Source organism: Copadichromis virginalis, linkage group LG16 (assembly GCF_057382275.1).
Source record: "Copadichromis virginalis isolate Kocher_CV1m ecotype Utaka linkage group LG16, C_Virginalis_male_GT1.1, whole genome shotgun sequence".
NCBI lineage: Eukaryota > Metazoa > Chordata > Actinopteri > Cichliformes > Cichlidae > Copadichromis > Copadichromis virginalis.
Window position 1 is genome coordinate 34,361,402 of NC_140633.1, and position 14,138 is coordinate 34,375,539.

The 14,138-nt window shown below is 41.2% G+C and overlaps 1 protein-coding gene across 3 annotated transcripts in view; it reads left to right on the forward strand.

The window, feature by feature from the left end:
- LOC146691215 (nck-associated protein 5-like) overlaps positions 1–14,138 on the forward strand; it is a 99,667-nt gene that overhangs the window by 4,092 nt on the left and 81,437 nt on the right. The window lies entirely within an intron of this gene.

The window sequence follows — 14,138 nt, forward strand, 5'->3', positions numbered from 1 at the left end:
GAGGCTGATTTCAGTTAATGTGATGTTTTCTGTCTACAGTACTGGCACGAATCTAGAGAAGCAAAGAAGTTTGTTTTATTTTGCGCTCTGTCTTTATTCATCATGTATTTATTTATAACATTAACATGTATTCATCACAGTGGGTTGTCAGGCTCTTGATAAGAAGCTCCCCGGGTATGTATTACTCATAACCTTATCAGCATTTTGCAGTCACAGACACAGACGTGTCAGTGAGTCAACTTATAAGTTTAGAATTCATAAATCATACAACTTCTTTAAAGGAGCTATCATCAGACAAAGATTTTTCTCTTTATTTGGGCTCTTGGTGCAGAGGCGGACAGGAAGTGGATACGTGGGTGAGAAAGGCCATGACGTGCAACAAAATTCCCCCCAGCCGGGGGTTGAACCAATAATAATTAGGCTTACAACAAGTCCCCCGCTCATGTTCATGTCTGAACAAGAAACACAAAATGTCCTTTTACTCCTGACCACCTGATTGGTTGGGCAGTTTTTACACCCCAGGCATCATCGGGAGCAGCAGAAAAACTGAAAAACTGGAATTATTAATAACTTGTCTACAACTTGTCTTTTGTGTTTGCAAAGCCGTCCCGTGGCCTGGATGCTTTGGTCAGCCAGTCATCAACAAGGATAATGCCCCTGTTAAACATAATGTCACCAGCTGTAACTGTATCATCTCGCTCAAAATACTCAGTCAGTATATAAAGTATTCTTCCACTGTAGAGGATGTGTATTTTTCCTTTTCTCGGCTCTGTCTGTACACATTTAGACTCACTTGGATCAGCTCCAAGTCCAACATCAACAGCTCAGTTCCCTTGTGATGGCACAGCAGTGCAGACTCAAGTATAGATACAAACAACATTAGCCACTATGGCGTACACGCCCCCAGGATAAAAAGCAGGACAAAAACATGGCTGTAGCTTTCAGGTCTGAAAAGTGAAACAGTCTGTGTGCCGTTCATTCACCAATAATCTGATGTAAAGATGGTCGACACCAGTCAATCCAATCCAAATCTGGGCCACATTGTCAGGTGTGCGAGTCCACATTTACTTCCTGTAGTTACATCCAAAACTGGTCTGCACACATTGAGCGATATAAGAGTTTCGTGGTCGTCTGGACTGTAACAGCAGCGTTTTCAGTGGCCATTTAAGCTCACTGCTGTGGCTTCTTCCTGCAGGAAGAGTTAAGCAGGAAGGACTTCAAAAAGAGAGCTAATGTGACAGCTGCGAGTTACAATAAATTGGGAAAAGTAAACAATTAGGTCTTGTCCCTCACGGCGATAAAAAATTACCACACAGACCGAACTGTCACACTGATGCAATTACTCCACTGATAAGTAAGACACTTGTAATCTCACCACATTTACATTCACTTATCTCCTCAGCTCACACTCATTTAAAGACATATCAAAGCTTGTTACGTGTATATTTAATGGATTTATTTAAGATACATATTTTAAAAAAATAGAGTCCAGCAAGCTGCATTATTTGAGTCACGGCAGCGGCATGGCTGACCTCATTTCAATGTACAAGAAAACCTTTAAACAGTGTATGTAGAGTAGCTCCAGGGCAAAGATTCAACCATTGTCTGCTGCTGCATCTCTTCCACGGCTGCCACATAGAAGCAGATACTCTAAAACATCTGATTGGGGGAGTGTATGAGTGCCCCGTACAGCCACATAAAAGGGGTCAGCGGTAGCCTAAAGGTTAAAGAAAAGGAAGGTTTTATTGGTTCTATCGGTGCTCTGTATTATAAGGCTTCAGATCGAGAGTAGCCTCTACTTTTTAAGATATCAAGAATAAAATGAGTCGGTGAGATCAAAGATTATTTTTGCCTAAATTCAAGATAGAAACTCACAGCTGCTACTGGCCAGATCCCAAACCAAAGTTGTGCTGCTGGTTAAAAACATCCAAATTTAAAGCAAAAATAAAGATCTTTAACTGCAGCATGGAGAACTTGAAGATATTTAGCTCAGGCCTGATTGGCTACAGGTGAACCTAATGAGGGCGGGGCAGACAAACACATGAAGGGTTAGCGTAGACGACTTGACGTCACTCCAGTGTTTTGGGGAGAATATTTAGATGAGATGGCGGCGTGCTGTAATCAGCTGATACCTGATCATTAGTGCCAGGGAAGAAGATGCCGGAATTTTAATCACCAAAACTGAAGCATCGACTTGTTCTTAGTACATTTAACCACACATGCAGGCAACTGGGTGGATACAAGTAAACCCCAGATTGGCTCTGGGATGAGACCCCCGATACAAACTCAGTCCTGAGGTCCAGTTCAGGGACTCCAGTTATCTGAGGTGAAGCCTGATAGCTAGAAGCTACAGTTGCATGTGTAGCCATCCACCTGACAGTCAAAGTAGTCAATTCCTGCAAAAGCATTATTTACAAAATATCAGCTTTTTTCCGGCAGTCATTAAAAGAAAATTTTGATTGATTTTGAGAAAAAGAAGTTGGGTATCCTGCCAGCAATTGAAAGAATTTCAGTTTCTTTGGCTTCAACTCTTAGACTTAATCAGCTCAAACATTTCTCTACACATTTCCTTAAAATATGCTAATTCCATGTACAGTGTTCGCTTCCCCACTGAGCAGCACATACGGTTTTCACTTTCTTTGACAAACAGCTCTTGAGTTAAAACACCTGCTGGTAAAACACTCCCCAGTTTCATCCATTTCAGATGACGGCAGGGAGACCGTAGCTACAGCTAGCTCTCAGTCTACAGTCAGTCATCATCTCCCCGCCACCAAAAACCATTTCACACTCTCTGAGCAGGCCGGAGGAATGATGAGCTGGGAAAGGGTGGAATGAGTATTTTAAAGTGGAGCTGAGCACACCTGAGTCACATCCATGCATTTTTCTTCAGCGTTCCCACTCAGAGAGGATAGCACAGCTGCAGTGATGCTGAAAGCTTGCAGGGCCCCTCGTCGATAGGATTCCCGAGGCAATTCAACAACTCCGGTTAACGTTTGGTTATTTAAACCACAAAGTCTACAAACCCAAGGTGATGGGAATTTGCACGTATCACGTGCCTTTGTTTTAATTGATGGTATCTGAAAGCACCATTGAGGTGTCCTTTAAGTGTGCTGTGAGTCACCTCCTGCCATGATTAGCTTTCCCAGTATTTTACCTTCATTCACTGATGTATTGGTTGATTTATTTTGCCCAGCAGCGTTAGGTTTTTGGTATTTTACGTCAATGGAAAAAAAGCACATCTCTGATCTGTACAGTAGCACTAACTGTGTGAGCACAGTGTGGATGACTGATTGTTGTTTATGGGAAACAGTTGATTCTTCATTGCATTGTGCTGAATCGCTTCCTGGCCTGGTCATGTAAAAAATAAAATGGTCTGTATTTGTATAGCGCTTTACTTGGTCCTAAGGACCCCAAAGTGCTTTACACTATACACAATCATCCACCCATTCACACACACATTCACACACTGGTGATGGCAAGCTACAGTGTAGCCACAGCTGCCCTGGGGCGCACTGACAGAGGCGTGTAAACTAAAGAAACAAAAGAATACCCAGACACTGAATGAGCGGGTGGGTTTTAACCTACTGCAACGGTTTCCACAGCAGGAGGATGCTGGCAGTGAGAATGAAAGTCCAAAAATCAAAAAATAGGTGGTGGGAATACACGGTGAGGCAGACAGCAAGACGAGCGATCAAAAGGAGAGCAGGCAGAGGTCGTTCACACCAAGATAAGTGCAGAATGATCCACAGGACAAAGAAGCTGAGAGGATTTAAATGAACGAGTGATTGAGGGAGAGGAAGCAGGTGTGGAGGACAGCACAGGTGAGCCTGATCAGGCCGGGATGGACGATTACCAAACAGAGGAAGTAAAACCGATAACGCAAAATAAAACAGGAGAATCCAGAACCACGATAGGCGTTTGTCATTTGCTGCCTACGCTTCGCCTGAGGTGGAAAACTGAGTCACCACGAAACCAGAAGCTACGCAGATTTTGGTGTAATATGATGAAAAACCAGTGATGAAGGAAACGCAGCCAAAATAAAACTGAAACTTATGTTAATGACTGAAAGGTTTTTCTCAGAGAGTTTTCCATCTATTTTCTATGTCACAATAAAACTGTAGCTCAAAGCAAGGCGTCCAGTCGATGTATGTTCACTAAACGATTGATTATTAGACCAAAAAACATCTGAAATAACAGATAACATTGGGGATTAGGACTAAAGGAGAATATGAAGACTAAACGTTAGCTTCTCTTTGTGCTCAGTGCATTTCCTTCCTTCCTTTACATTGGTAAAGCAGTGTGCACTGTCACCTCACAGCAAGAGCGTCCTGGGTTTGAATCCGGCCGGCTGAGGCCTTTCAGTGTGGACTCCGACATCCAGAAACATGCATATCGGGTTACGTGCTGAATGTGAACTGAACTGATTGAACTGTCCAGGGTGTACTCCGCCTGTCACCCTGCAGCCCTGTGACCCTGAATTGGATGAAGGCTTAAAAAAATCGATGGATGGGAAGATTGAATAAAATAAAAACCTCTTAGCTTTACGTCCCACACAAGTTTGTGCTGATCACCATACACACAGGCTGTGATGCGAGATGTATAGATCCCCCTCTCCCTGGCCTCCACCTCCAGCCGTGTCCCTGCAGACCTCTGGTGTTTGAACATAAACATACTGTGGGCTCATTATCTGATTTTTGCTGTAACAACTGATGACTGTGGCATTTTTGTTGGCTTGAAGCCTCACTTTTGATCAGTGCAGTGTGGGTCCTGGAGTCACAGCAGGGAGTAAATGAAAAACATGCAGTGAAGCTACGTGGAATATGATTTTTGTAGAGACGCTGACCTTTAGTTAACCAAAAATTAGTGTATAAATCATGGGAGTGTGGCGTGAAGTGTTTTTTGGAGTGCAGACCAGATTAGTGAAGCTTTAGATAACTTTAGGAATTTAATTATTTTATTTGTACAACATTTTCTGGAACTGCAGCCAAACTGTTGTCTAGAGAAGAAGAAATAAGCCATGAGCTTTGGTGGAAGATAAATTCCAGTAAATCTGCATTGGTATCGTGTTTAAGCTTCAGTGTTCGACAGAGCGAAGCTGAGAAAGAGCTGAATCATTCCCCGAATTTAAAAACCAGTTAAAATGATGAAGAATCTGTAATAAATAGCTCTGCATCAAAGACTGAAGACTGACTGTTTGCTGCAGAATCAAATTGGAGACCGGGGGACGACAGAATGGTTACAGCACTTCTTCAGCATCAAGGACGCATAAAAAAATAGCTTAGTGCTAAAAATATCTCACCCAAGGACTATTTATGGGATGAAAGCAGAGAGGGATGCATAAAATTTCCATGTTTACCAGATAAATTACAGTCCTATACTGCCGTGAAGGAGACGGAGCCGTGAAAGGTTCAGCGAATAAGTAATATAGCATCACCTGTTTATGTTTTTTTTAGCTTCACGCACATTCGATTTCTCAGATGAATGAAACAGATCTTCCAGTTTGCTTTCTGTCAGTATATAAAAATAATGCTGTTTAATGCACAAAGGCGTAAAAGGTCTGAGTTGCCAGCTTGCACTTCCAGTCACCGGACTGGCTCGCAGCTCTATCAGCAGGATGTGATTTTAGGGGAGAAGTATGCCTTCATTCAGTACCCAGGGGGCACTTTGAGCGAGCGCCTGTCCTAATTCATTCCTACATCAATGCCAGAGGCTGAACCGCTGCCTTGATTATACCAATTTACCCTCCCACCCGCCCAAAAGGAAGACATGTAATTACCCTATTTACACTGGAGAGCTTTCCTCTCCGAGAGCGGCCAAAGTAAACACACGCGAGCTTTGTTTCTTCTTCTGCATCAGATGACAATAAATGTCAAACTGTTTGTCTCTGTGACACAAAGGCAGAGAAATGTGATCAGCTCTGGGTGCATGAGGAGATGAAGTACTCTAATGCGCATGTGCTATCTAACTTTGGCTGCTGTGGCACAATCAGATTACAGCTGTGCTTGCTTTACAGGTAACTTGATTTACTTTAAAGTCGTTACCCTCACAGTGCTGTTTGTTTTTATTTAACCTGTCTTTATTTAGAAACCTTTCCCTCGTCTCCACTGAATAAAGTCTGTCTTCAGAGGATGTTTAATGCATGGCTAAGGGACAAAAGGAAAACCACAGACAGGACCTTTTTCCATCATCACAATCTTCCTAAAAAACAGATGTGATGAGGTGGGATGGGTCACAGATAATCCTCCATTCTACCTTAGCAAGACTACCCCGGGTATTTTATTTCTACTTCTTACATTTTAACATAAATATCTGTACTTTCTGCTTTTTACATTTTCAAAACAGACTTGTTACTTTAGGTTCCGCAGTTTTCATTTATAGCGTTTTGGGGGGTTAAAGTGGGCCAGAAAGGCGTGCAGGTGTCTGTATGTTGTGAGCATCTAGGTAGAGCTCCAGAAGAGGAATTAGCATTTTACACGGCATAATGTTCCTATCAGCTCAACAAACATGCAAACATGTTTGTGTGCACTTTGTCACACAGTGTGTTGCTAGCTAAAGGTCCAGCTGCTGTATTTTACGGGGAGAGAAAAGAAAGAAAAGAGTTAACTTCGCTAAGAAATGGAGAAAGACAAGAAAGACAGAACTGGAGACGAAGAAGAGAGGTCGGATTAAAAGATGCAGACTGTTCAGTGACACTTGATAGTCTGCAGATTATATGTAATATCATAATTTTAATCACATATTGGACTTATATATAATGTGTTTTGATAAATCATATATTTTAATTTTATATAACGTCCTGCAAAACAAACTAAGCTATTCTAACTTTGTGATATTCAAATGTTGGATAAAAATACTGGCTAGTTTTGTCCAGGATAAACAGGTAAGCTTGCATTAATGTGGTGAATTCACAGCACAGCATTGTGTGCACAGTGGCTGTGGTGCTCATGGTCAGAGTTAGGTTACATTAAGTGTAGCAGAGATGAATTTGTATTTAAGATATGATGCTTTCAGTTTTCACTTTATATGAACTGTATCATTTGAATTCAGTTGTGTAAATCCACTCAGGTCAGCTGATCACAGCCTGTACACTATGAAAATCTACTGAAGCTCATATTAGGAATTAATTTGAGCCATTACTATTTTGGTAAATGCACTGGGTCTTATATAGTGCTTATGTAAGTGCTTCTATCTAACATTCACACACATTCATACTCCCATGGATACATCAAAGAGCAACCTTGGGTTGGTTTCTTGCCCCAGGATAGTTGGCATACAGATTAGTAGGTGACCTGCTCAACAACCTAGCCCACGCTGAGTCACTACACAGGTCTCAGTGTTCTCCCACTTGCCAAGTCTCACTTTTAACCTCTGATTGTACTAATTTTTCTGTTTAGCTGTGGAGGCAACCTGTAGGCAACAGAATATATATATGAATTCTCTTTTACTCCTTGTGTCCTATATAACAAATTGAAACTGAGTCTTGTGCCTCAGGGAGCTACTTTTTACTTTCTTACTTTGAGTACATTTCAGGGCCACTACTTTTTTCATTTTTACTTGAGTAAAGAAGTCGAATCAGTACTTCAGCTTTTACTGGAGTATTTTTTAACACTAGTATCTGTACTTCTACTTAAATCCCGAATGTCTGTACTTTGCACCCTGCCAGAGAGTCACAAATACACAACAGCGGCAGAACCGATGAAAAGTTTTACAGTTTTACTGGTGTTTACGTTTCCTGCCACCATCTTGGATTTTTAACTTTGGTTTAGTGAAGCATGGTGGCACGGTGGTTAGCACTGTTGCCGCACAGCAAGAAGGTCCTGAGTTCAATTCCACCATCAGGCCGGGGTCTTTCTGTGTGGAGTTTGCATGTTCTCCCCGTGTTTGCGTGGGTTCCCTCCGGGTACTCCGGCTTCCTCCCACCGTCCAAAGACATGCAGCTTGTGGGGATAGGTTAATTGGATAAATTGCCACTAGGTGTGAATGTGAGTGCAAATGGTTGTCTGTCCCTGTGTGTGTTGGCCCTGCGACAGACTGGCGACCTGTCCAGGGTTAACCCCGCCTCTCGCCCTATGACAGCTGGGATAGGCTCCAGTGCCCCCCGCGACCCTGAAAAGGATAAGCGGAAGTGAATGGATGGATGGTTTGGTGAAGCAGCTCTGACTTTTCATGTATTAAACCCAAGTTTTGGGGCATTTCAGATTAAATTTCGGATTTACAACTCATTCTGGAATCCACATTTTTGCAACCACAACTATCGCCCTCTGGTGGCCTTCAGCTAGAATTTAAGGTTTAAGACACCTCTGCATTGGCTTTATGTTACTGGAAGCTACAGCCACATTTATAAGGAACCTTTATTGTCATGTCATGCTACAAGTTTTATGAGGAAAACACAAACATAAAGACAAAGTATGGAACCAGAAATGGACATATTTGGATAAGAGGATAGAGGGCTACACTATCAGCTGTCTTGGTTAGCAGATGTGCTCCACAGATACACATCTGCTAATTAGTGCTAAGCAACATCTGAAGGTAAACCTAGGATTCTACTCACTAAAACTGAAGTATGGGGTTCTTGCATGGCCTTTTAGTACAATTAACCACCCAGCAGACTACATTATTTCTTCGATAATCCATTAAAATGCTCTGGAAGGCACTAAGAGCACAAATAAGATGAATAAATCCAGTTCAGTGATTTAACAGAGATTAAATCTAAACAAACTGACCACACCCCAAATTTAAGCTTTAACAATATCCAGATGGATGAGCTATTTAAAAAGAACAGTTTTACAGCAGCTGGATTTTTCTGCTGTGAAGTTGGACATTTTAAGCCCATGAAGGCATCCTGATTTCAGTATAACTGGATAAATTGTGTTCTTCTCTTTTTTTGGTCACTGAGACAAAAATAGTATTTTTTGTGTTACACATGCACTTTTATATTGTGTTCAACTCGCAGCATTGTTTTTTTAATTTGCAGCAGATTTCTAAATCCAGATGTAATAAAAGGTCTAACAGTTGGGTGGGTAATTTTGAAGTGCTTTTTTAGATTACTGTGCATTCTTGCTACCCGAATACTCTTGTGCCCACCCTCAGCTCTTTATATCTCTGTCGGGAGGGGAAGTCTCTATTAAACCCCTGCTGAGACCCATGAATTGAAACTTCCCGCTGTTTGTACCGAGTGAAAACAAAACTGACCTCTGTTGGTGACTCTTAAAGTGCTTTGAGAGCTCAGAAAAGCACTATGAGAACCAGTCTATTTACCATTTGTTGCGTTGGTACAATGATGCACTCTCGGCCAAAGAACTGCATGTCACTCTGTGTATTAACAGAAGGAGTCTAATAATAGACGCCCTGCAGGATATAATCGGTCTATAATGATGTCAACTCATAGCTTCCTCTTGTAGTATAAGTTAATACTAGGTGCACTTAGTATTTTATACGTGTTTTATTTTTATTAAAAGTTTGGACACTGTGAACAGAATCATAAACCTGTATTTTATTTATAATAGAACAGAGAAAACATATCAAGCGTTTAAACTAAGACATTTTACTGTTGTATGAATAATATGAGTTCATTTTGAATTTGATGGCAATAAGACATCTTATCAACGTTGGAACAGGGGCAACAGAAGGCTGGAAAAGTAAGTGGTACTAAAAAGAAACAGCTGAAGGGACTTTTTGGGGCAGAAGTTCACCAATCTGCAAAAAGCTGTTTGCAAATTGTGGAACAATTTCAGAATGATTTGCACTTTTGTGACAGCCTCCTCATTGGTGGGTAAAATACATACTGGTCCTGAGTGAGGGGCTGGTGAGTGAGGTGTCAGAGCTAAAGATGCTGAGAGTTTCACACATCAGACTACATGAGAGAGACAGCTCAGGTCGAGCATAGGCAAAGTTAGAGGGACAAGGCTGAGATGATTTGGACATGTGCAGAGAAGGGAGAGTGAATATATTGGATAATGCAGGGCAGGAGGAAAACAGGAAAATCTCAGAGGTGGTTCATGGATGTAGATGTAGATATGAAGGCGGAATAGAGAGGGTTGGACACTCTAAGGGAGCAGCTGGAAGAAGAAGATGAATGAAAAAATAAAAGCCAGTCTTGATGATCGTGACCTCACAGTGGAGAGGTTTGTAGCTGAGAGTGAAGAGGCTGGGATGAGAATTAACACCTTAAAGTCACAGCTGGAAAATGGACAGCAGTGAAGAGTAGCTGCTGCTCCGAACTGAGTTTAAGTCAGGGGTGCCTCCAGAATTTTTTCCATCAGGGTGGCCCCCCCCCCCCCCCCCCCGGGCCCCCTTTGGTGGCGCCCCTGGTTTAAGTATGAGGAGAGTGAAGCAGGAGACTCATCGACTGCTGTGGCATCAGCAGGTATGTGGAAGCTGTGCTGGTCTGTAGTGGTGAAAGTAAAACTCTCGATTTACTGGTTGTTCTACATTTCTACTCTCAGGCCGCGAGCTCCTGTGGATACTTGAGGTGGAAATGAGCTTCTTCAGAAATGTGTCTGGGCTCTCCCTTAGAGAGGTGATGGTGAGCAACTTGGTCATTTGGGAGGCGCTCAAAGTAGAAACGGCTACTCCTCCAAATCAAAAGGAACCATTTGTGGTAGTTCAGACATCTGGTATGGATGCCTCTTAGATGATGTGTTTTAGACATATTCTACTGGGAGGAGGCCCCTGGAGTAGATCCAGGACATGCTGGAGAGATTACATCTCTTGGCTGGCACGGGAATGTGTCAGTGTGTCCCTGGATGAGGTTAAGGAGGCGGCTGAGGAGAGGGATGGATGGATGATCATAACGGTTCAAATAAAAAGGGGGTTTAATACAACATCAAATAAAAGGCACAAAAGTAGATAATTGCTTTTAAAATTTGTCTTGAATATGAATTCATTCATGCAAATAGTTTTGGCTTATTTTCTTGACCTTCCCCCCCCACATTTAAACTGTGGCAGTTTTGGTCCTCCATATACACAGCTCACTCCTCATCTTTTATTCTGGTGTTTACGCTCAGAAACAAACAGAAATAAAGATAAAATATCATAAATCGGGATCACATGTCATTCTGCACCACGTTTGTTTAACATGTATGTTGCATGACTCTGAGCTCAGGACAAAAGTCACATGATTCCTTTAGAGATGTCATGTGACTCCAGATTACTGAGGAAAATGAGTGAAGAGCTCCATCTGCTGGACAGCTATTGAAAAACATGCTTATGTTTCTGTTTTTTCTCATATAAAATTAATATTCCTGTCCTGTATTCCTCGCCTATGGTTGCTCACATGTATGTCTGCAATACTTCAACACCAAACTATGGATGAACTGGTCACTCTGTAACACTCTGGTTTGGAGATGTGAAATATGTTTCAGATATTTGGAGTTATATATTTAAATATTTTGTGAAAAATCACTTAAATCAGATTCTTCTATAATGTTAAGAAACAAAAACATCGAGCTGGACCACATGAAGCTTACATTTGTTAAATTAGTGTGCGTTACCTAGAAAAGCCACAAGGGGGCGCCAGTGTTCGGCAGCCTCGCCTCTGTCAGTGCGCCCCAGGGTGGCTGTGGCTACAATGTAGCTTGCCATCACCAGTGTGTGAATGTGTGTGTGAATGGGTGGATGACTGGATATGTAAAGCGCTTTGGGGTCCTCAGGGACTAGTAAAGCGCTATATAAATACAGGCCATTTACCATTTACCATTTATACAGCTATTTTATGGCACCATAATGAAGCTGTTTTAGAATTATTACAGTATCACAAGACAGAATCTACAGGGGGGAAAGTGTTTCTGAATAAAGTGCAAGTAAAAAATGAACCTAATAACTTGTAAATCATTTATATTCTATAGTTAAATAAAAATAAAGTGCAACATTTCAGAAACATTAAGACAGCAGAAGATTTCTCTCTCTGCTGATCTTTAAAAATAAGTATTTTTACAGGCTTCAAATCCATCTTTTTGTTTTCCACTGTTGTTTTAAAAATATAAATTTTAAGCTCCACACTCTCGTGTAACCTCAGTTTATTAAATCACACGTTTCTGTCCAGCCGACCTTCTCAGGGTAAAAAGAAAAAAGGGTGCACCTCTGAACCAGTTCTGTTTCCCGCTGCTGTGACATGAGGAGTGAAGCTGTTGCTCTTCACAGTTCAAAGAATAATAAAGCTGCCCTGACGATGGTGCCTCAGCACCCTCAAAACCTTCATAATTAATTAAGAGTATAAATTATAAACACTCATGTGCTGTCCAGCTTTTTTTTTTTAAAATAAAATAAAATAAAGCAGAGCTTCAAGGTGTATTTTTCACAGCACAGATCACAGCATTCATCAACATGATCTGACCCAACCAACTTCTGTGATTCTTCATTGTCAGACTTTTTCTCTGCTGCTTTGTCGCATTTTTAAAAATATTTTTAAATATGCAAAAACAAGAAATACGTTTGAGCAGTCCTCAGGAATAGTTTTCCAGGCTTCTCGAAGGAAATTCAAAGGTCTTCTTTGGATGTTTCAGCTTTTTATTCTGTTGTCTGTCAGGATGATCCCACAGTGCTTCAATAATTTTAAAGTTGTGCTGTAAAGCTGTTGTCAATCAAACTGAAACTAAAAAAGAAAAGAAACGAACAAACAAACAAACAATCTTTGAAAGAGCTTCTGAAACCTGAAAAATTGTTGCTCAAGAGGACTTGGGCGCACAAGATAAAGAAATGAGGGATGGGTCAAGACTTTTGCGCAGTACTGTATGTAAAGTAAATCACAACAGCTAAACTGTAAATCAAAAAGAGATTTTAGGACTGTTTCCTTTGGATTTTGTGTCAGAAGAAATTTATATTCCCATTCTTCTTTAAGAAAATAAAGAAGAGAAAGTTGTCCTCCATGTGATTCTTTCAGCAACAACATTTTTTCAAGTCTTTGGCCTAAATGTCCTGAAACATTTCAAACCTCAGTTATCCTGCTGCGCATCCACTCAGCAATCACCACTAGATGGCAGCCTTGAGTCAAACTTCACCATGTTTGCCAGTTTCCCTCAAATGCTGATTTATATCCCGAAGGCCTGAAAAACCTTGATTAACATTTTAAGAGACCAGTCCCGTCATATTAGTTCACTTAAGACCAGTTCCTCCTTCGCATGCTTTAATGGGTTTGTCCCTGACTTTGTATGAAAACAGTGAAAACCCTCCATCTTTATTCTCTGATTTTACAAGCTCCTGCTGGCTACAGGAAAAACAAACTGTGACTGCAATTCATTCTTTAAAAGAACAACACTAATGGGAGGAATAATTAGAGGAGAGCCATTAGTTTTTTGACCTTTTGTAGTGGCCCTGTTTTGACTCACATTCTGATTCTCTAAAAGTCTGCAGTTTTAATGGAGGCAGTGCTCTTATGCTTTTGTCCGCTTGTATAAATCTTTTCCACACAGGACATTTTGAGACTTTACAAAAAGAAAAGCACAAACTCACTTTAGCTGATAGATGTGTTTGATGTGTTTCTAAAACACACATTCGATTTTTCCATTTTAACAATTCGACACATCTGCTTTGTTACAGTTGTGGTCGGAAGTCTTTATCCACTCATCGTGGGCATGAATAGTAATTTGGGGCTTTTTCCAGGCTGGAATGATTGTGCAGCAAACATCTTTAATGACTTTGAAAGACGAGAATTGGGTGCACAACTTTGAATATATGTAGGATTTTCTCTAAATGATAATTGCCCACTAATATTTGGTTAAACTTCAGCACATTGCACCTTGACCAGATACTTTTGGTAGCCATCAACGAGCTTCTGGCATTGTTCTCGCTCGATCACTGGTTTCCTGGCACAGGATCCCTTCACCCCCCCTCTCCCCTCTTCCTGCTAAAGGGGAGTTCTTCCTCCCCGCACTCACTAAATGCTGCTCATGAGGAAGGAAAACCTGCTGCTTGGTGATGTTTCCTCTCTGATATTTTAGTGTCTTCACTTTGCAACGTAAAGCACCTTGATGTGACCTTTCTTCTGAATTTTTGCTTTATAAATAAAACTGAATTGAATTCAAGCAAACTTAACAAACCACCCTTTAAAAGTGAAAAAATCTCCATTTAATGTAGATGGGCACATATCAGTGCACACGACACGGGTCAGGTAAAAAAAGGCATGAACATTTATGTGCAGA